Below are 24,057 nucleotides of genomic sequence, written 5' to 3' on the forward strand. Positions count from 1 at the left end.
ATATGAGACATACCAATTGGGCACCTTCTTACCCTCTGTGCACCTCAGTTTCCGCATCTACAGAACAGGAGTAACAATCGAGCCTAAAGTACTAGCTATGAGGAGGGTGTGCTTGTTTTCTTCTCGGATCCAACAAGAATGCATTTCTCAGTGTCCTCAAGTAAAATCAGTCTCCTCTCTCTGTGTGTGTGTGTCTTCTAAAATGCGATTCTAATTCAGACAATCCCTCCTCCCTGCCTAGCCCCTCTGCCTCAGTCACCATCCTCACATTTCATCCTCTACATGACTATCTCCCAGAAGCCATCCTGGACCAGCCATGAACGTTTGGTCCATTATGTCTGTGCAAACGTTTCTGCCAGATGCTACAATTTTCCTATCCAGTGCCCACCACACTGAACCAGATGTGGGACACGAAGCCTTCCTTCCCCTGGTGTCAGGTCCTGTACCTGCAGGCGTGCCTCATCTTCCTGCACTTTGCTTTCTCGTGCTTTGCTTGTGTTTAAAACAGGACACATTGGAGATCTGTGCTAAGCCTGCACCGGGCAAGTCTCCGGTGCCTTCTCCCCAGCAGTTCACCTTGCATGTCTGTGTCACGTTTTCATCATTCTTACACTTTTGCTAACGTTTTTCATTGCGCCATGTCACATGCACTCGCCTACAGTACAGGGTTGTCAACAGACCTGTTAGGAGCCAGGGGACACTTAAAATTCAGGGTGACTTGCTTTATTGAAATATGAACTTTATTGGGGGGGTCTGGAATTAAACCTGCAACACCACCAAAGCGTGCCTGGAACCTGGGCCATCTGGACGGCTGCTTGTGGAAGGAAGGAGACATTAGACATAAGCTTACTCATATCAGCTGTGGAAACCCCTACATCCATTTCAATGGACAGGGTATGAGAATGGGATTACCCCAGGAAGGAATCTCTGCTCTCAGAAGGAGTCATGGGCCCCAGATGTTACCTGTCTTTTAAAGCAGAATGCTGTCAGCCCAGAACTACGTGTTCCTTGAAGCATGTTATAGGATTCAGTGTGGACCAAGTCTCTCTACATATGTAGTAGTCATGCTCTACCAGGATAACAATACCGAGAAGTTTCTTTTATGGGTGTCTCTTTTTATTTTAGCAGAGGACAAACAGGAAGGAAAAACAGGAATTGAATCTTCCCGCGTGTGGTCATGTGTTTCTGTTTCTCAGAGCCTTGGTTAAAATGAAGAGTTTAGTGACATTTAGCTATGAAGCGAATGACTTTGAATCCCAGTCCCTGGTGAAACAGGGTATTTCCATTTGGTAATCACGGTACTACCTATGGCAAGGGTGTGTCGTCATTCTGCTGAACGGAGCTCCAGCCCACAGGAATTTCCCTGGGAGGCCTGCTTCAGCCATCTCCCCAGGCTCTGGAAGGTGTGTGCTTATCTAGTGTTTGCCTGGCTTGGAATGTGAGGTGATTCTCATCACCCACATGACCCAGGATGCTGTCCCAAGCCCAGAGAAACAAAAGGAAGGTGGTGATGCGGTACCTACCCATCCAGAAGAGGCAGGAGGGCAGGCAGGACACACAGGGAACTCCCCATCCTCCACCCCAGAGGCACAGCGCTAGGGAAGAGCAAAGCTTGGCTCATGGAGTCGCCAACTGGGCAGCTCTGACCCAACGCCCAACCAAATGACGTGCAGTGAGTGAAGGAAGCCAAAGAAGACGCAGCCAAGTCGTGGCACGCTTCTTATAGACAAGTGTGTGGTGAAGCCAGCGAGCCAGGTGAGCAAGGCAGGAGTGTGTTGCTGAAGCAGGACAGAGGAAATGCACGTGCCGGGGAAGGAACCAGGAGAGAGGAGAGAACAAGGTAGAGGAAGGAGGGCAACCTAACCAGGTGCTGTCATGTTGACTCAACTCACGACCGCCGCATGAGGCTCAAAGGAGAACCGTGCCCTGTGCAGTATCCACCGGCTCATTTTGCGGAAGTAGACCACCAGCCTTCTCTACCAAGGGTCCTTGGGGAAGATCTGCATGTCCAAGCTTTGTTTCACAGGCAAGTGCCTTAACCAATAGGAGAAAGAAGAAAAACAAGATCAAGAGGGAGGAGGAGGGGGCTTTGGGTCAGCAGGAAAGCCTTTTTTCCTCTTAGAAGACTGGGTCAGGCTAGGGATTTTTTACAGTGCAACCATCGGTCTCTCCCCGTGCAGAGCAACGGAGAAGGAAGAAATCAAAGACTCATGGAAACAATGAGTCCAAAGGACTGATGGGCCGTGAGAACCTCGGCCTCTGTGACCCTGAGACCAGAACTGGACCGTGTCTGGCTACCACTACCAACTTCTCTAAAAGGGAGTAATACCAGGTCCTGGATAGAGGAGGAGGGAAATGTGAACCCAGACTCAGAATCATTAAAAAGCACCAGGCTTGCTAAGTGTGATAGAAACAGGTGGACCCCCTGAGACTCCGGTCCTTAGTCATTCGTCAGGACTGCAAATAAACTCACCTTGGTGACTCAACTTTTCCCTCAATAGTACACACCTCTCCTCAGTCAAAGTCACTGCCATCCAGCTAGCTCTGACTTAGAGGGACCCTGTCGGACAGAGTAGAACTACCCCCCGTGGGTTTCTGAAGCTGCATCTCTTTACGGAAGCAGAAAGCTTTCTTCTGCTGACCTGGAAGTTAGCGACCTGACACATAACCCCTATGCCTCCAGGGCTCCAGACAGACCTATAAGGTGAACCCTAACACCAGGAAGGCACCACTCCCCAGAGCAATGAGCCATACGAGGCCCCACAGGCAGTCTTTGCCCAGGGACAACGTTCCGAGGCAGCAAGAGCTAATGGAAGCACAAGACGAGGTCGGAAGAGCTGGGACATTTGGAGGCTGTCATCGATGCCATGAGAGAAGTAGGACTTGTTGAATGGAAAACCAGTTTTGCTCTGTTTTCACTCAAATTACAATTTGTAAAAAAGTATATGCTTGGTACATTTGATGTGTGGATTGTCTTAAGAGCTGTAAGAGCCCCCAGTAAAGTAACATTTTAATTAAAATTTAAAAATAAAACAGAGGGTTGCTTTATTTGGAGGGCAGTGAGGTGTGGAAAATGTAGGGAGTTCCTTTTGGAGACCAGCCGTCCAGGAACCACAGACCAACATGCTGACTAGGAGGACCTGAGAGGCCTCTGTAAGCCTTGGTTGTATCGCCTGCAAACCAGGGCTATCAATAAACACCTTGCAGGTGAGGTGCAAACATGACGCTGCCAGTTGCTTGTAGCAGCTGCATAAATGGTGGCAGCTATTGTTAGTGATGCTACTCACCCCAGGAAAGCACGAGGTGCCCGTGGTTTTGAAGCCAAGAAGGAAAGAGCGGTTTGGGGACTGGGGAGAAGTGAGCATCTGGGAATACTATGACCTAGAAACAGCCGGAAGGTGACTGGGAGGCAGGTCAAGGAGTGAAGAGCCTGCTGAGGCATGAAGCTGAGGCGGTCCATTGCAGCTCTCAGGGTTACAGTTAGTCCCACTCAGGCACCTAGGGAGGAGACCAGCAGGGTCAGTGCGTGGTTGTTCCCTGCGTCTCACCAAATGAAGCAGCTGATGGCTTTGGCTTCCGGGAAGCTGGCTTTGGGACTGGGAGTTGTCCCATGAAGCATCTCTCCAGCACCTGTGATTCTTCCCAAGGAGTGAGGGCATTCCCAGCCCCCTTCTACCACCAGCGAGGGGCTCTTGGTTGATTCTGAGCCCTGTGTGCAGCGAGCAGTTGTGCTCCATGGGCTGGCAAGGCTGTGACTGTTCAGACACTGGTCACCACATTCTCTTCCAAGGTCCTGCTGGGTGGGCTCCAATCTCCAGCCTTTCCCTAGTAGTTGAATGCTTAAAGATCATGCACCACCTAGGGACTCTTTGTCTTTTTTTTAATTAATAAATCTTTTTATTGGGGCTCATACAACTCTTATCACAATGCGTACATACATCAATTGAGCAAAGCACCCTTATACATTTGTTGCACTCGTCATTCTCAAAATTCACCTTCCACTTGGGTTCCTGGAATCAGCTCGGTTTCCCTTTTTTCCCCCCTCTCCCTCCCTCCCCGCTCCTCCCTTCCCCCTGGTCCCTTGATAGTTTATAAATAATTATTATATCTTATCTTACACTTCCCGGCGTCTCCCCTCACCCACCTTCCTATTGCCCATCTCCCAGAGAGGAGGTTACACATAGATCTCCAAGATCGGTTCTCCCTTTCTACACCCTCTTCCCTCCCGGTGTCACCACTCCTACTGCGGGTGTTGAGGGGTTCATCCGTCCTAGATTTCCTGTGTTTCCAGATCCCCACTGCACCTCTGTACATCCTCTGGTATAACCAGGTCCGCAAGGTAGAATTGGGGTCATGATAATTGGGAGGGGGGACTCTTTGTCTTTTTAACAGTTTTATTGGCGCTTAATCCACAGTGTCACACAATCTGATAGTTCAAGCATATCAAGAAGAATTTCTAATCAGTGCTCACTTCGGCAGCACATATACTAAAATTGGAACGATACAGAGAAGATTAGCATGGCCCCTGGGCAAGGATGATACGCAAATTCGTGAAGCGTTCCATATTAAAAAAAAAAAAGAATTTCTAATCATTCCCACTATCAATTGCAGGACATTTTCTTTCGTTTTCCCCATGATTACATCACCTCTAAAATGAGTGTGTAAACCCTGGGACAAGGGAACAAGTGAGCTAAAATTGATGACGAGGAGGGCATAGAATGCCTGGGAGTGGGGAGGGGGGTGGGGGCTTGATCAAGGGCAATGTAGCCAAGAGGAATTACTGAAACCTGAATGAAGGCCGAACATGATAGTAGGACAAGAGGAAAGTAAAAGGAAATAGAGGAAAGAACTAGGAGACAAATGACATTTAAAGAGGTCTAAATATAGGCATGTACATATGTAAATACATTTATATATAACAATAGGGAAAGAGATCTATGTACACATATTTATTTGTTAAGTCGTAAGGCAGCAGATGGACACTGGGCCTCCACTCAAGTACTCCCTCAATCTAAGAAGACTTTGTTCTGGCATTCTGGGATGCTCACCTTCCTGACACGATCACTGAAGCCAAAATGGGTGCATAAGCAAATGTGGTAAAGAAAGCTGATGGTTCCCAGCTATCAAAAGATATAGTACGTGTGGTCTTAAAGGCTTGAAGATAAACAAGCGACCATCTAGCTGAGAAGCAACAAAGCCCACATAGAAGCACACAGCCTGTGTGATCATGAGGTGTCCATGGGCTCAGGTATGAGGCATCAAAGACCCAGAACAAAAAATCTTATCAATGTGAATGAGGGTGAGTGAAGAGTGGAGACCCAAAGCCCATCTGTAGACAATTGGACATCCCCTTACAGAGGGACACATGGAAGAGATGAGCCAATCAGGGTGCTGTATAGCACCGATGAAACATACAACTTTCCTCTGGTTCTTTAATGCTTCCTCCCCCACTTTACTGTCATGACACCAATTCTACCTTACAAATCCAGCTAGATCATAGCATGTACACTGGTACAGATAAGAGCTCTCAACATAGGAAGGGTAACTGATCACAATGAGTGACATATAAACACATACCCCCACCCACCAGGGGGATGGACAACAGAAAAGTGGATGAAGGGGGACAGTGGTTGGTGTAAGATATGAAAAAAAAATTTAAATTTCTAAATTATCAAGGGATCATGAGAAAGGGAGGGGGGAGGGAGAAAATGAGCTGATACCAAGGGCTCAAGTAAAAAGAAAATGATTTGAAAATGATGTTGGTAACATCCCGTATGTACGCATGTGCTTGACACAATGGATGTATGGATTGTGATAAGAGCTGTAAGAGCCCCCAATAAAATGATTTAAAGAAAAAAAAGAGAGAGCTATGTAATCACATTCTGTTCTCATGCTCACTCCCCCACCCACCTTCGTTGTTCACTCTGAAATCCCCTCACCCTCCCCATCTCCTGCACCCTACACCCCTACAAACCCTTGCATCAGTTATCATCTCTGTGCATCCACTACTTCTGGGCTTCACAAACTGGCAAACTCAACAGAAACAATAAAGAGCAAAATGAAATGAAGTGGTAAGGATAAAACAATATTAATATAAAGATAAAAATACAATGAGTAAGAAAAAAGGACCACTGTCAATATTTAAAGAGCCAGGGAACAAGTTTTTGTCATGGTAAAAGCAAGAGATCCTTGCACCTAGAACCAACGCAAGTGGGGGCTCCAGGGAGGTCAACTGACTAAATATCAAGTTTGATCCAGCATAATCAGGATTACAATCATCTACATTTGATAGTAAGGCTGTTCCAGACCTTTGCCTGTGGCTAGAGGTGATCTGCCAATGGCTTAATCAGACGAGACACTCTGCAGATGGGTTTTGGGCTCCCACTGGCTCCAAACCCTTCTACAAATTGGGAGTTCACAATTGAAGCCTTGATAGACCTTTCCCTTCATTATGTTTGAATTTTATCATTGTCATCTTTGGATCATACAAGTTTGTGTGCTTCTTCTATGTGGGCTTAGTTGACTCCTCACTTAGATGGCTGCTTATTCGAATTCAAGCCTTGTGGAGAGCGGACGGGCGCATGCGCAGTCCTGGCTCACAGCTCAAAGGCCCCAAGAGGGGACCGGGCTAGAGGAGCGGGAGGTACTGCACCTGAGCGGAAAGAGCGACGACCTGGCGGTGGGCAGCAGGCGAGAACGCGGAGCCCGCCCCCTGCCTGCAGAAGGCGCCAAGGCGGTGCAGGGCGCCCGCAGTGCAGCCCACCCCGGAATTTGCAATAAACTCGCTCTTCCTCGAAGAAAAAAAGAATTCAAGCCTTAAGACCCCTGACATTATTCTGATTGACAGTTGGGCACCATCTACTTTCTTCACCACACTTTGCTATAACACCCTTATCTTCAGTGATCATTTCATGCAGAGGGCTATCGAGCATGGCCGTGTTATCAGAATTTACTGTTCTTTGATGGGCTCAGAGTTCAGTGGGGGCCCAGAATCCTTCTGCTTGCCCAGGGACTCCTTAAGGGCCAGAAAAAAACATAGGACAGAGCACCCGGGGCATGTTTCCAAAGAAAGGAGAAACCCAGGTGAACCACGTTTTGGAAAGAACCTACTGTGAAAATGCCTTTGTGAGGTTACCTTATTCTGCTACTGATCCCTTCTGTTTAACAACCCATGTTGTCAACGGCCTGCATCCCTTAGGAGAGGGTTTCTCAACCTTGGCACTGTTGACATTTTTGGCTGGGATGGTTTTGTGTTATGAGCGTGTCTTGTACTATGTAGGGTGTGCAGAAGCCTCCCTGGACTCTACCCACAAATGCCAATAGCATCTTCCACCCTATCCAGTGGGACACTCAAAAATGTCTTCCGACATGGCAACGTATCCTCAGGGGGTACAACCACACCTGGCAGAGCACCACTGCCCTGGAAGGGCAATGCTAAATCTGGAAGGAAATCTCCTAATCTCTACATTTCCTCACTTGAATTTCTGCTGGAGCCATCTCCTCTCCCAGCACTTCTCGAGGGCCTTCTTCCCCATCGTGCCATCCCCTCACCTGGCCAGGCAGAGTCTGCCAAAGAGCAAACCTGAAAGGCAAGGGCTGCAGATGGAGGCATTTCATCAGGAGTGGCTGCAGTTGTGTAGATTCTGGAACATGTACAATTTGAGACTCTCTTTTCACGAACAATCATGCAAAACAATAAATGCCCCTTTAGCTCGTCGAATGAAGACGCTATGCCTCAAGTACTGCGCTCTTTGAAAAGACTACATGCTCGTCCAAGAGATCCACTCGACCAGAGTCCCTCTAAGGCAGAGGTTCTCAACCTGTGCGTTGCGACCCCTTGGGAGTCAAACGGCCCTTTCACAGGGGTCGCCCGAGTCATCACAGTAGCAAAATGACAGTGATAAAGTAGCAACAAAAATCATGTTACGGTTGGGGGTCACCACCACCTGAGGACCTGTATGAAAGGGTCGCGGCATGAGGAAGGTTGAGAACCGCCACTCTGAGGTGTAGAGGAGATTGGGGAGAGAGGGGCTGAAGTCAAGGGTGGTGAAACAATCGGAGCAGAGCCTGGAGACAGCTGACGCAGGGTGAAGAAAGAATCAATGCCCCTGAACTGTGTGCGGCATAGAAAGTGCTGCCTGGGAGCAGGGTTTGCTCCGTGCGTGCATATTCTCACCAAAAATAACGTAAGTATTAAAAAGGACAACATTCAAATACAAATCAGGGGCAAGTGAGGGGCTCTGGTCCTCAGGCATCATGAGTGTCTCCGAGAAGCTGCTTCTACACAGCAGATGAACCTGGTTCTTTGTTCAACTCTCTTCTCTTGCCTGAGCTTTGTTGGTTCCTAAAGACGATGAAGCCATCTGGGGCACAGCATGGGGAAGGATGGAGGGAATAAGGAGTCAACACTCGTGGGTACAAGAACGAAGAGAGTTTCAAAGTCTCTTGTGGCGATCATTTGCACAACCCTTCTTGGTATGGTTGAACTATTGAGTTGTTGGATATGTTTATTATAGCTCAATAAAATAGAAATTAAAATGGGATAGTCCTACCAGCCATCTCAAAAATATGCTAAATAGCCTATATATAACAAGAAAGAATGACTCAAGATATTATCCCTTTTGGCTCTCTTTCCTACAAGTTATTAAAGATGAACCATACCGCTTTCTACACCAAAGATGCAAAGTTGACCTGAGACTACGTCAGTGAAACCCGTTAGGTCTCGATTTCCCAGGCTATATGGAAAATGAAATTGTTCTACTCATTAAAATAGCCTTCCTTCACATTCTTGTGACTTATTAAAAGTGACCCCTAATAACTCGGATGGTTCCATTTTGGTTTTGGTCAGAGTTTCTTTTGAACTCAGTTTCACTGAGAACGTTGGTAACATTTGTCCTCCACTTCCTTTTTTTCTGATGCCTCTGGGACTGAGGCCAAGGTATGTGTGGCTCTTGTTGGCACCGCCAGCTTCCCTCTCAGGGTAGCACCAGCGGAGACCTGGTGTCGCACCAACAGCAATCCAGCTAGTTTTCCTACCCAAGCCCTTGCTTCGTCTCCTTCATGCTGTGTATGAGAACTGGTTGTGAGCGTGCTGCGTTTGGGGGACACCACCAATGAATTCAGGTCCTTTCCTCACCCCAAACAGGCTGGCACTCCCTAGGAATGACACCAAATAGGAGGGAGCTTCCAAAAGGTTGCAGGAAAAATGCCATGATCCATTCATTCCATCCCACCCCCACCCCACTCCCAGCCCGCAAACTTTCTGCAGCCTCCTGACGTCAGACCAAATGTAAATGGAAAAACAAGAACAGCAATAATACTGACAACGGTGGTGATAATGATGTATATGCCATGTTTTCACACCGTGCTGAGCACTTTACAAATGCTGCTGCTGATGTTGTCAGGGGCCATCGGTCCATTCTGGCTCAGAGCAACGCTAAGGACAGCAGAATGAAAGGCCGCTGGTCCTGCGCCAAGTGGTTAGGTTCAAGCCCACCCATCTCCGCAGCATCTCCGCAGCCACGGTGTCAGTTCATCTCAGTGAGGGTCCTATTAGCTCACAACAATGTATGTATGTATGTATGTATATAGCCATGACGACTAACAGTGCTCAATGAGGCCATGTGAATTACAGCTATGGGGGAAGAGACCAGAAAACTCCATGGAGTCCTTATGCAGAGAGGCTCTGGATCCCCCATGGTTGCTACTGCTAGTTACTGTCAAGCTGACTCACATTCAAAGTCACCCCACAGAACAGAGTTGTTCCTCAGGACCTCCAGCCTTGTAACTTTTTGGAAGCAACCCCATCTTCTTTTCTTTTGATTGTTTTAATCATTTTGTTGGAAGCTCTTAAAGATATTACATTACATATTCATTCACATCAAGCAGTATCGTACACTTGCTCCCACAATCAGTTTCAAAACACTTTCTTCTTGTACTCCTTGATATCAGCTCCGTTATCCCCTCGTTCTGTCCCCTCCCCAACACCCCACCCCCAAGAACTCTAATTTATTTATTTATGTCTAACTTACACCATTCAATATATCCATTCACATACAATTCCGTTGTTCACTTCCCTCAAGTGGGGTTATACAGTGATCGATGCTGTCAACTCCCTTCCCCACCTCCCACCGTCCGCCCCTCTTCCCTTACCCTTAGTGCTGTGATTCTGATGTTTGGGGTTGGAAGGGGATTCGAAGGAGGGCAGTCTGACCACCTTGCTGCCATCGGCTGAGGATGTCCTCGGAAACTGACTCAGCTCGGTGTCCACCGCCAAGAGAAGGTACAAGCTCTGCCCTGGATCTCTGGCCTGCTCTGGCTCTCCACTACCAGTCACATTATCTTAATTTTTTTAAATCAATATCTTGGGGGCTCGTACAATTCTTATCACAATCCATCCATCCATCCATTGTGCCAAGCACATTTGTACATTTGTTGCCATCATCATTTTCAAAATATTTTCTTTCTACTTGAGTCCTTGGTATGAGCTCCTCATTTCCCCCCTGCTTCCCTCCCTCTCCCTCCTTCCCTCCCTCCGCAGCCCTGCCTTCTGACTTGCCTCGGGCTTCAATTTCCAGTCTCTGGGCTAGCAGTGGTGATCTCCATCTGTGGCAGCCAGGACTTCCCCTGAAGCCCATCATGCACACCCACCCTTATTTCTTACGCATCCTTTACCTTCTCGTGCAATGTGTGTGGCTACTTAAAAGCAAACGAAGATAGCCAAGGTCAGATTGTTAGCCACAAGAATGAAAACACACAGATCACATTACGGAAAGGAAGGGAAAGTTGTATGAGAAAACCTGCTGAAGACATGTGTCTTAGAACTGAGTGAAAATGTCACACTGGGTGTCCTGGCCACTGAAGTATAACGAGTTTCACGTCTTAGTCTAGAAAAAAAAAACAAACCAGACAAACAGATGTGCTCCAAGCTCTCAGAGCAGGGACTGGGCACAGAGATGTCTTCCATAGACGCAACAAGGTCTTTTGCTCACTGTTTCTCATACTCACAGAATGGCCTTGGGATGATGGTCTTTGGGTGGGGTGGGGGGTGGGGCTTCTGAGAAGCTGTGGTCCAGGACAGCCCATTTCTGGTGGTCTCGTTCTAATATTACTTGGGGGAGAGAATTCAGAGTCATTGGGAGGTACAAATGGTTAATGTGCCCAGCCGAGAACTGAAAGGATGGAGGACGGAGCCCACCCAAGGCTGCTCTGGAAGGAAGGCCTGACAACTGCTTCTGAAAAATCAACCACGAGACAGCCTGGGAGCACAGTACTACTCTGACCCACCTGGGGTCTCCCTGAGCCCAAACCAACTCACTGGTAACTCTTCTCAAACTTAAAGAGGCACACGAGTTTCCTGGGGACTCAAATTCAATTGGTTTGGTGGTAGATGTGGTGGGCGGTTAAGAGTCTAAATTCTAACAAATTTGAGAGGCAAGGCTTAAGACTTAAACCTTAAAGGGTTAAGGTTCTCCAGCCTGAGCTTGCATCAGAATCACTCGTGGCTATTGCTTTGGTGAGTAGCCCACTCACGGTGCAACTATTCATCTCTCCATGTCCCCAAAAGAAGGATGCGAATGGAAAGATACAGGGAAAGAATTAGTCCCAAGGACTTATGGGCCAATGAAACCTCAGTCTCCATAAGGCTGAGACCAGAGGAACTAGTTGGTTCCCGGCTACCATGACCCACTGATCCAAAGGGGGTCGCATTAGAAGGTTCTGGACAGAGGAGGAGAAAACTTTGGAACAACACGGAAAATCCTCAAGACCAGACTGGCTGGTCAGAGAGAGGCTGGTGGAACCTTCAAGACTATGACCCTTAGTCACCTTTTAGGTCTGGATCTGAACTCACCCCCCAAGTTAGATTAATCAACCACGTACAATCAGTAGGGTATTTACCCAAACCCAAAGCTAGGGAAGAAGGACATGGGAAACCCGGAAGCACAAGGAGAGAGTGCAGTAAGTGAGGCTACATTGAGGGGGATGCAATGGATGATTCCAAACCAAATGTGTCTGAATGATGGGCTGTCAAACGGATGCTGTGCTCTGTAAATGTTCACCTGATTCACAGTAAAATGTTAAACCCACCACCACCAAACAAAACCAAGCAAGAACCCACTCCCCACCACTACCAACCACCACCACCACCGCTCACGGTGGGGTTCCATCTGCGGACATTCTGATACAGTCGTCCCCAGTGGAGCTCAAGAGCCTGCCTTCCTAGTAAGTTCCTACATGCTGCTGCTGTTGCTGCCGCTGGTCCAGCGTGACATTTGTAGACTCAAAGGCTTAGAACACCTCTCTGGACATGAAAAGTGACCCCCGGGCTGCAGATGAAAGAGGTGGCAGCAGTGGGCAGAGCATTAAGATGACCCCACCAAGAGGAGCCTTCAGAGCAGCTATTTTGTGAGCTGAAGGGAAAAGAGGTCAGCGTGTTTTAGATCAGGAAGGAGCCCCGGTGATGCAATGGTTAAGCACTGGGCTGCTAGCCAGCAGGAGCCACAGACGAGAGACACTTGGCTTCTCTAAAGAGAACAGTCTTGGAAACCTTCAGGGGCGGGGGGTGGGGAGTGGGGGACAGCTCTACTCTAGTCTATAGGGTTGCCATGAGTTGGAATCAAGCCAACAACAGGAGATTTTACGGTGCGTGAAACCAGGGGGCTCACTGACATTCTCTCACCCGGCATCAGGCATGGGCAGCAGTGTCTGGTGTGTAGCCGAGGAGCTGGCCCCGTGGGCGAGCCGCCTCTGGGCGCTGCTGTGGTCTGCAGAGGTACCTGCACGCATGGCCAACACATCCCTCAGGAAACACCTTTAGATCTGGACGTGCAGTTGCTAGAGGCCTGAGTTCTGCTTCACAGATCGGGCAGGAAACAACCAGAGAATCTGACAGCCAGTGCTTACAATCATCTGCCCGAACCGCGAAAGGACCTGAATATAGAACAGAGGTTTGCAGCCCTGGGGCACAGCAGAAGCACCTGGAGGCTCAGGACCCAGCCAGCAGAGGTGTGTTTCAGCTGGTCTGGAGAAGAGACGGAGCAGTGGTTGCTGGTTTGTTTGTTTTAACCCAGCCTGGGTGCAGAACTGCTGGTATCGGTGTGCTTGTCGGCAAAGATGCTTCCTGTTGGAAAGAGAAATGGGGCAGAAAAGCCAAACTCAACCCAGAACACCTGTTTGCAGAACGGATTTCTGGAGGACTTGCCACATGTGGTGACAGACTGTGGTGGGGTGGTCCTGCAATTCCAGGTCCCATCAGTGCCCTGGAGGACTTTATCCAACACAGCTTCCTGGGCTCAATCAGCAGGTCTGGGGTGGAGCGCGGCATTTGCATTTCTACCAAGCTTTCCAGGTGACCCTGAAGTTGCTGCTCCGGAAACCACACTTTGCAGTCACCAGATGTTTAGTGGCTTTGCTATTCAGATCTTAACTCAAGGTAGAGAATGCGTGTGCTCCTGTTTCTCTCTCTCTACTAGAGCAAAATATACAAACAAAAATTAAAGCACTGAAATGCCCATACGCCACCATGTGATGCTAACCATAATGAGCAGCCTGTCCCTATATAACAACAGATCCATATGCACACAGGTTTTCCAGAAATGACAGCCGTGATGGGAGGAATAGTTGCCTCTATAGAGGTAGCATTTCCATCATCGATTTCAACATCCTTCACATCAAAATCTATGCAGCAGTCTCCCCATTGAGTTGAGGATCACAACAACATTGCTTTCTTTTGACAGCACCGTACCTCTTAGTCAACGGAAACAGCCCATTACAAAGTGTTACTTAAGAAGTGATACACCTTTACTTATTCTCTGGGTAACAAAAATCAAAACCAAGCCTACTGCCCTTGAGTTGATTTTTGACTCGTAGTTACTCTACAGAGGGTGACCAAGACAGCCGATATTTATGGGAGCAGCCAGCCTCATCTTTCTCCCACGAAGAAGCAGGTGGATTTGAACCGCGGACTTTGCAATAAACAATCCAACGCTTGACTGCACCACCAAGCCCCCTTATGTTCTGTCTAGTTGCTTCTAAATTCTATTTAAGAAATAATCTCATTAGCCTCCCTTGTTTTGTCCTTCCCCCTTTTTGGATTTCTTAAAACCAAGGATCAGGACAGCCACTTGCCAGCGTGTCCGTAGGAAAGGTCCCCTGGGTATATTCCAGTCTGTCAGTGATTCATCAGGACAATGCAGAGAGAAGCATGTTGGAGGGACTGTCAGTTTGGGTCCCAAGACAGCAGTTGTGTAGCTGGAAAGAGTCAGAGAGGCAGAATGCGATTATTAAATAATGTGGGATGCTAGCCCTCCTATAGAAATGGGAGCAAAATCCACCTCTGCTGTCATTAACCTCCTGGGTGTGCTGAAGGTGTGAACCTCAGTCCCTCTCCTGCAGCAGCTCCTCTGGGCACCACAGAGGGAACCCCACGTCACATCCACAGGCAGTCAACCTGCGCCCCTTGACTGAGTGCCCACATCTCACTCCTATCATGCTCAGGGGAGGTCCCAGTCTACCTGGGCTTCTTCTTGAAAGATTAAGGGAAAGCATTAATGCTCCCTCAACTATTTGTGGGGAGCCCTGGTGGCAAAGTGGTTATGTGTTGGGTTGCCAACCACAAGGTCAACAGTTCAAAACCATCAGTCACTCACTGGTGGCCTTCAAGACTTAAAGGACTGCTAGTGTCTCACTGCTTTATAATTTATAATTTAACTGTTACTTTCTGGTATTATCTATCTATCTATATAACTATCAATCTTGTTTTGTCTCTCTACTGAACCCTGTCTAACACACACTCCTCAGGAGAAAGATGAGGCTTTCTACTCCTGTAAAGGGTTATAGACTCAAAAACCCACAAGGGCAGTTCTACCCTGTCCTACAAGGTTGCTATGAGTTAGCATCAACTCAATGACAGTAAGTTTGAGTTTTTGAGTCTACCATATATGAGAGTTCACGGCCTGAAAGCCAACATCTCAGGTGATTCCAGAGCAGTGAGCTGCTACCTTGCACCTTGCAAAGACAAAGAATGGCCCAGGCCATAATCTGTGGCCCCAGTAAAAAACAAAAAGGCAATCAGTGCTTCTGCAGTTCAAAAAGCAAGAAGAAATAGCTATTGAAGGACTAAAGCATGAAGCTTTTCCTCCACCTCCCTCTTTCTCTCCGTCCTCCCCTCTCAGCCTGCCAGGATGTTCCTTATTCACTGTTTAATGTCCCATTCCCGCCCTCATGCGGATGTTCACAGGCCCCTGCAGCACCAGTGGAAGAGAGAAGGCTTACAGGCCCCAGCTCCAGCCCCAAACATCCACAGCTCCCCTCACACTGGGACCTAGGTTCTCACTCCGAACCCAAGCCAGCAACCCCACTGCCATCAAGTCAGTTCCAACTCTTGATCAATTTGGACTCATAGAGACTCTATAGGGCAGAATAGAACTGCCTCTTTGGGTTGCCGAAATGGTATAAATCTTTTTCTTTTTTTTTTGAAACTGTAAATCTTTACGGGAGTAGACAGCCTCAGTTAGTGGGTTCAAACAACTGACCTTGCAGTTATATCCGGCATGTCATAACCAGCACCATGCCACCAGGGCTCCCTTTCTGACTCCAAAGTGCAAGAGGGATTGAAAATACAGGCAAGAATGCTGAGCTAAAAGATTGTGTATTAAAAGAGAGACGGAAGAGGGAGTGGGGAATGAGCTGATACCAAGGGCTCAAGAAGAAAGAAGATGTTTTGAAAATGATGATGGCAACATATGTACAAATGTGCTTGACACAATGGATGTATGTATGGATTGTGATAAGAGTTGTAAGAGCCCCTAATAAAATGATTAAAAAAATAATAAGAAAAAGAGAGCGACAGAAAACAAAGCACAACTAGACAACTAAAGTAAAATACGAAGCGGAAGGAGCAAACCTCTACCAAGGGGCAGGTGGGTAAAATAACTACGAGGGGCAACAACTGTCTAAATAGTAAACTGGAAATGAAATGGAGGCCAGCTGGGGACAATCCCCGAAGGCTGGTGCCCACAGTGATATTCCTCAGTCACTGTCCTTGGGGAGCCCTGGACCTCCCCTCAGACATGTGAGCCATGAATCAGTCCTTCAGGCAGGGGTCTCAAGCCTTCTTTGCATTATGGAGCCTGATCAGCTTGCGGCACCTCAGCCCCATCAGCATCTGGAAGCTTCTGGAGAGAATGGCATCAACAAAGGTGAAGGGCAGGACCTCACGATCCCCGACTGCACCTCTGAAAATGCCCTGCCAGGGTACAGGCACAGAGATCTGGTTGTGACTGTTCTTTGTGGGAACTCGCAGTCTATAGTCTGGGTTTCAACTGAAGTCATACATAAATCAAAGTGCACAGCTCATCAAATGTTGTGACTCACACAATTGAATGCCTTTGCAGAGTCAACAAAACAAGACATGTAAACCTCTGTCTAGCACTCCCTATTTTCAACCAAGATCCATCCGAGGTCAGCAATGATAGCCCTCACGACACATCCTCTTCTGAATCCGGCTTGAATTTCTGGCAGTTCCCTGTCAACCCACTGTGGCCACTATTTTTTCAACTATCTTTAGCAAAACTTTACTTGCATGTGATATTAATGTTACTGTTTGATAAGTTCCAGCTTGTGTCCTTGGAATGGTCACAAATAGGGATCTCTTCTAGTTGGTTGGCCAAGTAGCTGTCTTCCAAATTTCTTGGCATAGACAAGTGCTTCCAGAATTGCATTCATTTGGTGAAACGTCTCAACTGATACCCTGTCAGTCCCTAGAGACTTGTTTTTCACCTACGGCTTCACTGAAGCTTGCCTTTCTTCCTTCAGTACCATCGGCGCTTGATCATTTGTGAGTTCCTGAGATGGTTGAATGTCGACCAGTTCTTTTTCGGCCCAGCAACTCTGTATTCCGGTGTTGTCTTCTCTGGATGCTTCCTCCATCGTTGGCTAGTTTGTCCCACAGACTCTTCTGATTTTGCCACTTGAGGCCTTGAGACTTGACTTTTTTTTTTTCCCTTTCCATTTTTAGTCTTTTCAGCTTGAGCAATTCAAAGTTGTCCTCCAATTTTGGTTTTCTAATTTCAATTCTTTTCACACAGTACTTTATCTTCTTGACCCACTCTGAAATCTTCTGTTCAACTCCATTACATCTTCATTTCTTCCATTTGCTTGACTTACTGCACTACATGAAAGATAACTGTCAGAGACTTTTCTTACATTTCTTTTGGTCTTCTGTTCTTTCCAGTCTTTTTAAGGCCTTTTTGCTTTCTTCATGTATGATGTGCCCAATGTTGCCCACAACTCATCTGGTCACTAGTGTTCAGTGTATCAAATCCATTTTTGATAGGTTCTCTAAACTCAGGTGGGATACACTCTCGGTCACAGTGGGACTCTGTGGTAGTTACATAATTTCATGCCAACTTGAAGATATAAAAGTGTTAGGGTGGGGTCTAGCCTGTCAATCAGGTCACAGTCTGATGGTACCTCCTGGTGGGCGTGGCCTTCTCATGAGGATGCTCCTGGGAACTTCTCTCTCTCTGCCTTCATTTTCCTGTTGAAGAGCCACACTGGGAGCTGCGAGAGCCCTGGAATGCTGCCACCACTATTGGATCCAGAAGACTTTGCACCCACCAACCAGTGATGTTCCTGCATTCTGCATCATTGCATGTGGCTGCGTGAGTCTGAAGAGATACTAGTATTGGACTTATGGACTGGACTGGGATGTTTGCTTGATACATAATTACTTCTTAATATAAAGCACTCTTAGACATATATATGAGTGTCCCTGGATTTGTTCCTCTAGTCAACCCGGTCTAACACACACTCTCGTGGTCTTGTTTCCATTTTCTTCAACTTCTTGAATTTGCATATGAGCAATTGATGATTTGATCAACAGGTGGCCCATGGCCTTGTTTGCCTGATAATTCTGTGCTTGTCCATCACCTCTTTTTTTAGATGCAGGCAATTTAATTCCTGTGTATTCATCTGGTGAAGTCCACATGAGGAATCACTTTTTAAGCTGTTGATAAAAATGGTATTTATAATGAATACTTTCTTGGTCTTGCAAAATTTTTCCACGTGGTCTCTGGTTGTGGTAATTACATAATCTGGTGTCAATTTGAGATTTAAGAGTGGAGGGGTGGAGTCTAGCCGGTCAATCAGGTTTTAGCCTGATAGCCTCATTTGGAGGCGATAAGGAGATTAGTAGCTCTCTGGGGGTGGGACACACATTCACTCCCTGTGAGACATTCCTGTGGACAAGACACATGGCGCTATGCTAAATCCTGGGAGCTGGAGGAGTCACGTGAAGCCACCTGCCAGCTCTTAGACACTTAACAGTGCCACTGGATCCACAAGAATTTCCACCCACTGGCCTGTGATCTTCCTGCATTCGGCATCATTGCATGTGTTTCGTGAGTCTGAAGAGGAATTTAAAGATTGGTATTGGACACATGGGCTGATGTTTTGACTAATGGGCTTGATCTGCACTGGGCGGGGATGTTTCTCAATATTCAACTGCTCTCATACATAAAGCCCTTTCTTATGCACATACCAGTGTCCATGGATTTGTTTCTCTATTCTACCCAGCCTAACATACTAGTGTTGCTTCTATCACCAAGGACATATTTTCTAGCTCCTGTTTGGTGTTTGGTCATTGGTGGTCTAATTTTAGTTTCTAACTTCTTCATTTCTTACTGTTGCATTCAAGTCACCTGTAACTATCAAAGCATTTCAATTGCATGCTTGGTCAATTTCAGACTGCAGAAGTTGTTAAAAGTCTTAAATTTCTTCATCTTTGACATTAGCATCAATTTGAATAATCGCTATATTTACTCATCTTCCTTATAAGTGTGTAGATAGTATCATAGTACTGACATGTTCTTCCATATAGCACACAGGATCCAAACTCTCACTGCCATCAAGTGGATTCTGACTCAGTGACTTTACAGGATTGTCTTTTTCAAAATTACCAATACCAGTCCACTTCAGCTCAAAAATGCCTAGGATGTTGATCTTTATGCATGCCATTTAATTTTTTGACAACTTTCCTAAATACCTACTTCACACACTCCAAATTCCAATTATGAATGGTGTTTACAGATATTTCTCCTCATTGTGAGTCATGCCACTTCAGTAAACGAAGGCCCTTACAATTCTGCTCCAGCTAGATCGTGAAGGTTCACTCTACGTTGAGGAGGAAGCCCTTCCCCAGACGTAGTTTATGTGCCTTCCAGCCTGCAGGGCTCATCTTCTGGCACGACTTCAAGCACCGTTCCACTGCTGGGCACGAGGTTCTCACCCACCGACTTTCTGTTTGGTTTTGATGAAGTAGATCTTTCTTTGAAAGTCTTTGTCCTACTCTGTCTTCATATGGAAGCTGCCTTGAAAGGTGTCCACCACGGTTGACCCTGTTAGTATTTTAAACACCAGTGGCATAGCCTCAGCACCACAACCACCCCGAGATATTGTCACTCGTATTTTGCTGTGGACATTCACACTCACAGTGACTTGACTTGTCAGAAATAGCATAGGCATGTTCTGGCAGTTGGGACTAACATGAAGACTCCTGATCCCCATCGCCGCTCATTCCAGCATACAGCGTGACAGCATTCATCACCCAGGAACAGGGGAAATAGGGGGAGTCCAGTGTCTGTCTCTCTTTGCACATCAAAGTAGAACGCTCATCCATGGAGCTGCCAGAAGTAGACCTTTCACAATCTTTCTTCCAAGGCACCTCTGGGTGGACTCCAACCTTCAACTTTTGGTTGAGTAGTTGAGCGTGTTAACGGTTTGCACCACCAATTAGATGTCACATGTGTAGGAGTTCTGGGAAAACAAGATGCATCTTCTCATTAAAGAGCAGGATTGAGGGGAAAAGGAAAGCAGAATGAAATGACATTTTTACCAGCCCAACTCTCACCCCAGAACTCAAGTCACTGTGTGAAAGGCTCACAGGTCCTTCCTTCAAGGCACCAGCAGGAGTGTAAAATGGTAACTATGCCTATTAGGCAACCAAAAGAGTGGTCAGTACCCTCTGGAGTACCCCACCCCTGGAAAAAACAAACATTTTTTCCAAAAAAAATATGTATTTAAAATTTTTACAAAGCAACTTTATCACGTTCTAAGTACTCTCCATTATACTTAATATATTTGTTAAATCTGTGATTCCATTCTTGGAAACAGTTTTTAAACTCATCTGTTTAGATGGCTGACAGCAACTCCCTCGTTTTTTTTCTTCATCTCTTCTATGTCGTCAAGTAGCTGTCCTTTCAGGCCCCTCTTCATTCATGGAAATGAAAAGGAGTCTCACGGAGTGAGGTCAGGTGAGTAAGTGAGGTGTGTGGGCCAAGTGAGGCATGGTTTTTTTTTGCCAAAAACTGGCACACTGAGATGGCTATGTGAGCAGGTGCATTGTCGTGGTGGCAAAACCAGTCCACTGCCTCCCACAAATCAGGCCTTTTTGGTCACACACTGTCACAGAACCTCTAAAATCGAAAGCTTGATGAACAGTCTGACCTAGTGGAGCAGACTCCACATGCACTATTCCCCTCACATCAAAAAAATAAATGAGCATCACCTTGATCTTTGATTTCACTTGACGAGCTTGTGGGGGGCAAGGTGATGATGGCGGCTCCCACAGACTTGATTGATGTTTGCCTTTGGGGTTGTAAGAATAGCGCTATGTCTCTTCACCAGTAATGACCTTGGGGGAAAGTCTGGGTTTCTTTGGAGCTGTTCTTTTAAAGCAGGGCATTGTCCACTCAATGCTCTTTTTGCTGGTCAGTCAGAACCTGAGGCACAAATTTTCCAGCAACTCTTCTCAATCCCAAATCTCCCCTTATGATTTGCTGAATCCAGCTCCAAGATAGTCCAGATAGCGCCCCCATCTCTTCAATGGCCCGTCGTCAGTCTTTGAACACAAGTGAATGGATTTTGTTGACATCTTCATCCATTCAGGACATCCAGAACGAGGTTTGTCGTCAATAATCAACATTTCACTTTTTCTGAAACAAACAAACAAAAAAACTACTGGTACACTTGAGTTTTTCCCCATAAAGCTGTCCTTGAAAGTCGTGTTCAACCTCACAAGTTTCTGTGACATTTTCCCCCAGCAGGAAACAAAATTTCACAGTCGCACCCTATTCTCTTAAACCGGCCATCACAAAAAACAAGGTTCAAGCAAAACAGCTTTTACAAAAAAACTCACTGTGACGAGAAAGAACCTTCCCAGGTGATGCCACTGAATGCACTAACTCAGAGTGACTTGCAACATGCTCACCTGGTGGTGGTGGTGGGGAGGATGTGTACTATATGAAAGCTCTGCCTAGAGGAATTTTCTTCTGGGTTTTTTTTTTGGGGGGGAATACCCCCTCATATGGCCAGTTCTTATCCTTATCCCTGCTGAGGGCCTTGAGCCTCGTTTTCTCATCATAAAATGTGTATCTTAAATTTTTAAGAATAGTAATTTTTTAACACGGCAAGCATTCACTATAATGTAGATATTGTTAATATTACTCAATGGAGTCCGTTACCTTTGCCTGTTCCATTTTCCCCTCTCTACTGGCTTTTCCCCATCAGTATACAAAATGCAGTTGTTCTCCCATCATCATAAAGAACTCTCTTGACCCTACTTTTTCCTTTAGCTCAAGCTCACGCTTCATTTTTCTTCTTCTCTTTACAACTGACCTCCTTGCAGAACCTGTCTGCTCTCATTGACTGTAATTCATTTTTTCATTTACTCTTGTACCTTTTCCAATGGATTTTCCCCGCCACCGGTCCACTGACATGACTCTTTTAAGGGCACTAATGACTGACTTTGCTAAATACCGTGGCTAATTTTCATACTCATCTTAATTGCTCTGTGGACAGAATGGGGCACAGTTAATTGCTGCTTCCTCTTCAATTTGCCTTCTTCGCTTCGTTTCTAGGGAAATCATCATGCTCTCCTTCGTTTCTTCTTATCTCACTGGTCGCCACGTCTTAGTCTTCTTGTGTGTTTTGGTTTTTTTCTCTCCTTCCCAATCATAAATGCCAGACGGTTCTAGGGTTTATACTTCAGTCCTCTCTTACCACCTTTCCCTTGGAGCCCCAGTGGCTGAGTGGGTTACCTGTTGAACTGCTAGCTTCGTCAGCAGTTCATACCTACCAGTTGCTCTATAAAAGCAAGGTGAGGTTGACTCATTCCATAAAGATTGAGAGTTGACGGCTATGGATAACAGCGGAGTTCAAATGCATTCACAGGATCTACACATGGAACAAGCCTCTGGTGATTCCCCTCTGATCCTAAGTGAGGGAGGGGAATAATCTGCTTATCAAATAGGTAGTATTGGAGAGGTGATTATAGACTAAAATAAATCTTACTTGAATGCTTATAACATTATTTGATCTCCTTTTTGATCAACACTTTGAGTTTGATCTGGTTTTTCATATCTTGAGTTAGTTTGCTTGTTTTAGATTGGGACTTGTCTGTATTGTATTCTGGTATTGTTGGAAGCATTCTTGACTGTTATCTTTATTTCTTCTTGTATATGAAACCCAGGTTTGGGGAATCGATAAAGACAATAACTAGAATAAGCACTCCTGGGGGGTATGACAGGGAAGGGAGGGGTACCGGGGGGGTGATATCCATGAGTACAAGAAGGAAGAAAGTTTTGTGAAAATAATTGTGATAGCATTGTACAGCACTGCTTGATATGGCTGAACTATAGCATGATATAATGTCTGGATTATGTCCTAATAAACTGATTTAGGGAGGAAAAAAAGATTTAGACTTAAAAACCCTAGCGCATTCTTCTCAATTCTTTGGGCCACTATGAACCAGAACCAACTCAAAGGCAGTTGATGATGGTTTTCTTTCTCATGAAGATCTCACTATCTCTTGCCTTCCAATGTCATCTATACATGGATGGTTCCCCAGAATGCTTATCTCTAGCCCCTACTTTCCCCCTCTACACAGATCCACCTAGCTGAGTATGTAGTTGGCACTCTACTTGGACTCCTACTAGAGAAAACATGGCCCCAAATTAATTCCTGACTTTCTCTTCAAATCTGCACCTCTGCAGGCTTGGCCCTCAGGTCACCACATCTTCTTTCCAGTTGCCTTTGACTCTGTTTTTCTAGGTATACCCAGAACCTCACCATCTTCTATTACCACTACTCTGGTCTCAGACACTTTCTTCTCTCACCTACATTATTGGGCCCTCTAATCGGCTTCACCGTGCGTGATCTTCTATAGTGCACTCTCAACACGGCAGCCAGAAAGATCCTTTTCAAATGCAAATCAGATCATGTTTCTTCTCTGCTTACACAGTTCTGTGGTTTTCCATCTTGTTCAAAGTCAAAGTCATAAAGTCTTTCATGATCCCCACCCTCCCGTACTCATGTTTTGACTTCACGTTCTTATCTTTTCATCCTGTTCTTGTTCACCAAACTCGCTAGGTATGCTCCTGTTTCAAGCCTCCAGCATTTGAAATTCCCTGATTCTGAAAGGTCCCTCTGGAAAACCCTGTGAAGCAGTTCTAGCCGGCACGCCCAGGGTCGCCATGAGCTGGAGGCCACTCAGCAGCTACCAACATCCAGCAACACGACTGGCATAAAACTCAGCTTGCAAAGGGCTGCTGAGCTAAGAGTTGGTGACCTGAACCCACCCAGCAGGGCCATCGAAGAAAGGCTTCCATCAAAATGACAGGCAAGACAACATACGCACAACTGGGTGTATGTATGGATTGTGATAAGAGCTGCATGAGCTCCCAATAAAATGATTTTTTTAAATTACAGCCAAGAAAACCCTACGGGGCAGTTCTGATCTGTAACACACGAAGTCACCATGAGTCAGACCAACTCCACAACATCAGGTTGGTTTTCGGGTTTTGTGGCCCAAGTGGTTAAATGTTCAATTGCTAGCCGACACGCTGGTGGATTGAATCCACTCAGAAGGAAGAATGGCCACCTGCTTCTGAAAGGTCACAGCTTTGAAAACCCTATGGGACGACTGAAAGTCACACACACGGGTCACAATGAGTAGGAATCAACTTGACAGCCACTGGCATGGCTGATATCCCCAGTCTT

The 24,057-nt window shown here is 46.4% G+C and overlaps 1 long non-coding RNA gene and 1 other non-coding gene across 3 annotated transcripts in view; one reads left to right on the forward strand and one right to left on the reverse strand.

The window, feature by feature from the left end:
- LOC142430903 (uncharacterized) overlaps nucleotides 1-24,057 on the reverse strand; it is a 121,986-nt gene that overhangs the window by 47,331 nt on the left and 50,598 nt on the right. Inside the window, exons 3-4 of one of the 2 annotated variants that reach the window (XR_012780673.1) lie at nucleotides 20,567-20,993; nucleotides 10,546-19,815 (exon numbers count right to left, since the gene is read on the reverse strand). The exons of the other annotated variant lie outside the window; for it this stretch is intronic. This is a non-coding gene — a long non-coding RNA (uncharacterized LOC142430903). Of the gene's footprint in view, nucleotides 1-10,545; nucleotides 19,816-20,566; nucleotides 20,994-24,057 lie in introns of those variants that run through there. 2 annotated transcript variants of the gene reach the window in all.
- Nucleotides 4,464-4,570, forward strand: LOC142431129 (U6 spliceosomal RNA). Its single transcript, XR_012780696.1, has one exon. It is a non-coding gene; the product is annotated as a U6 spliceosomal RNA (small nuclear RNA).

This window comes from Tenrec ecaudatus, chromosome 17 (genome assembly GCF_050624435.1).
Source record: "Tenrec ecaudatus isolate mTenEca1 chromosome 17, mTenEca1.hap1, whole genome shotgun sequence".
Lineage (NCBI taxonomy): Eukaryota > Metazoa > Chordata > Mammalia > Afrosoricida > Tenrecidae > Tenrec > Tenrec ecaudatus.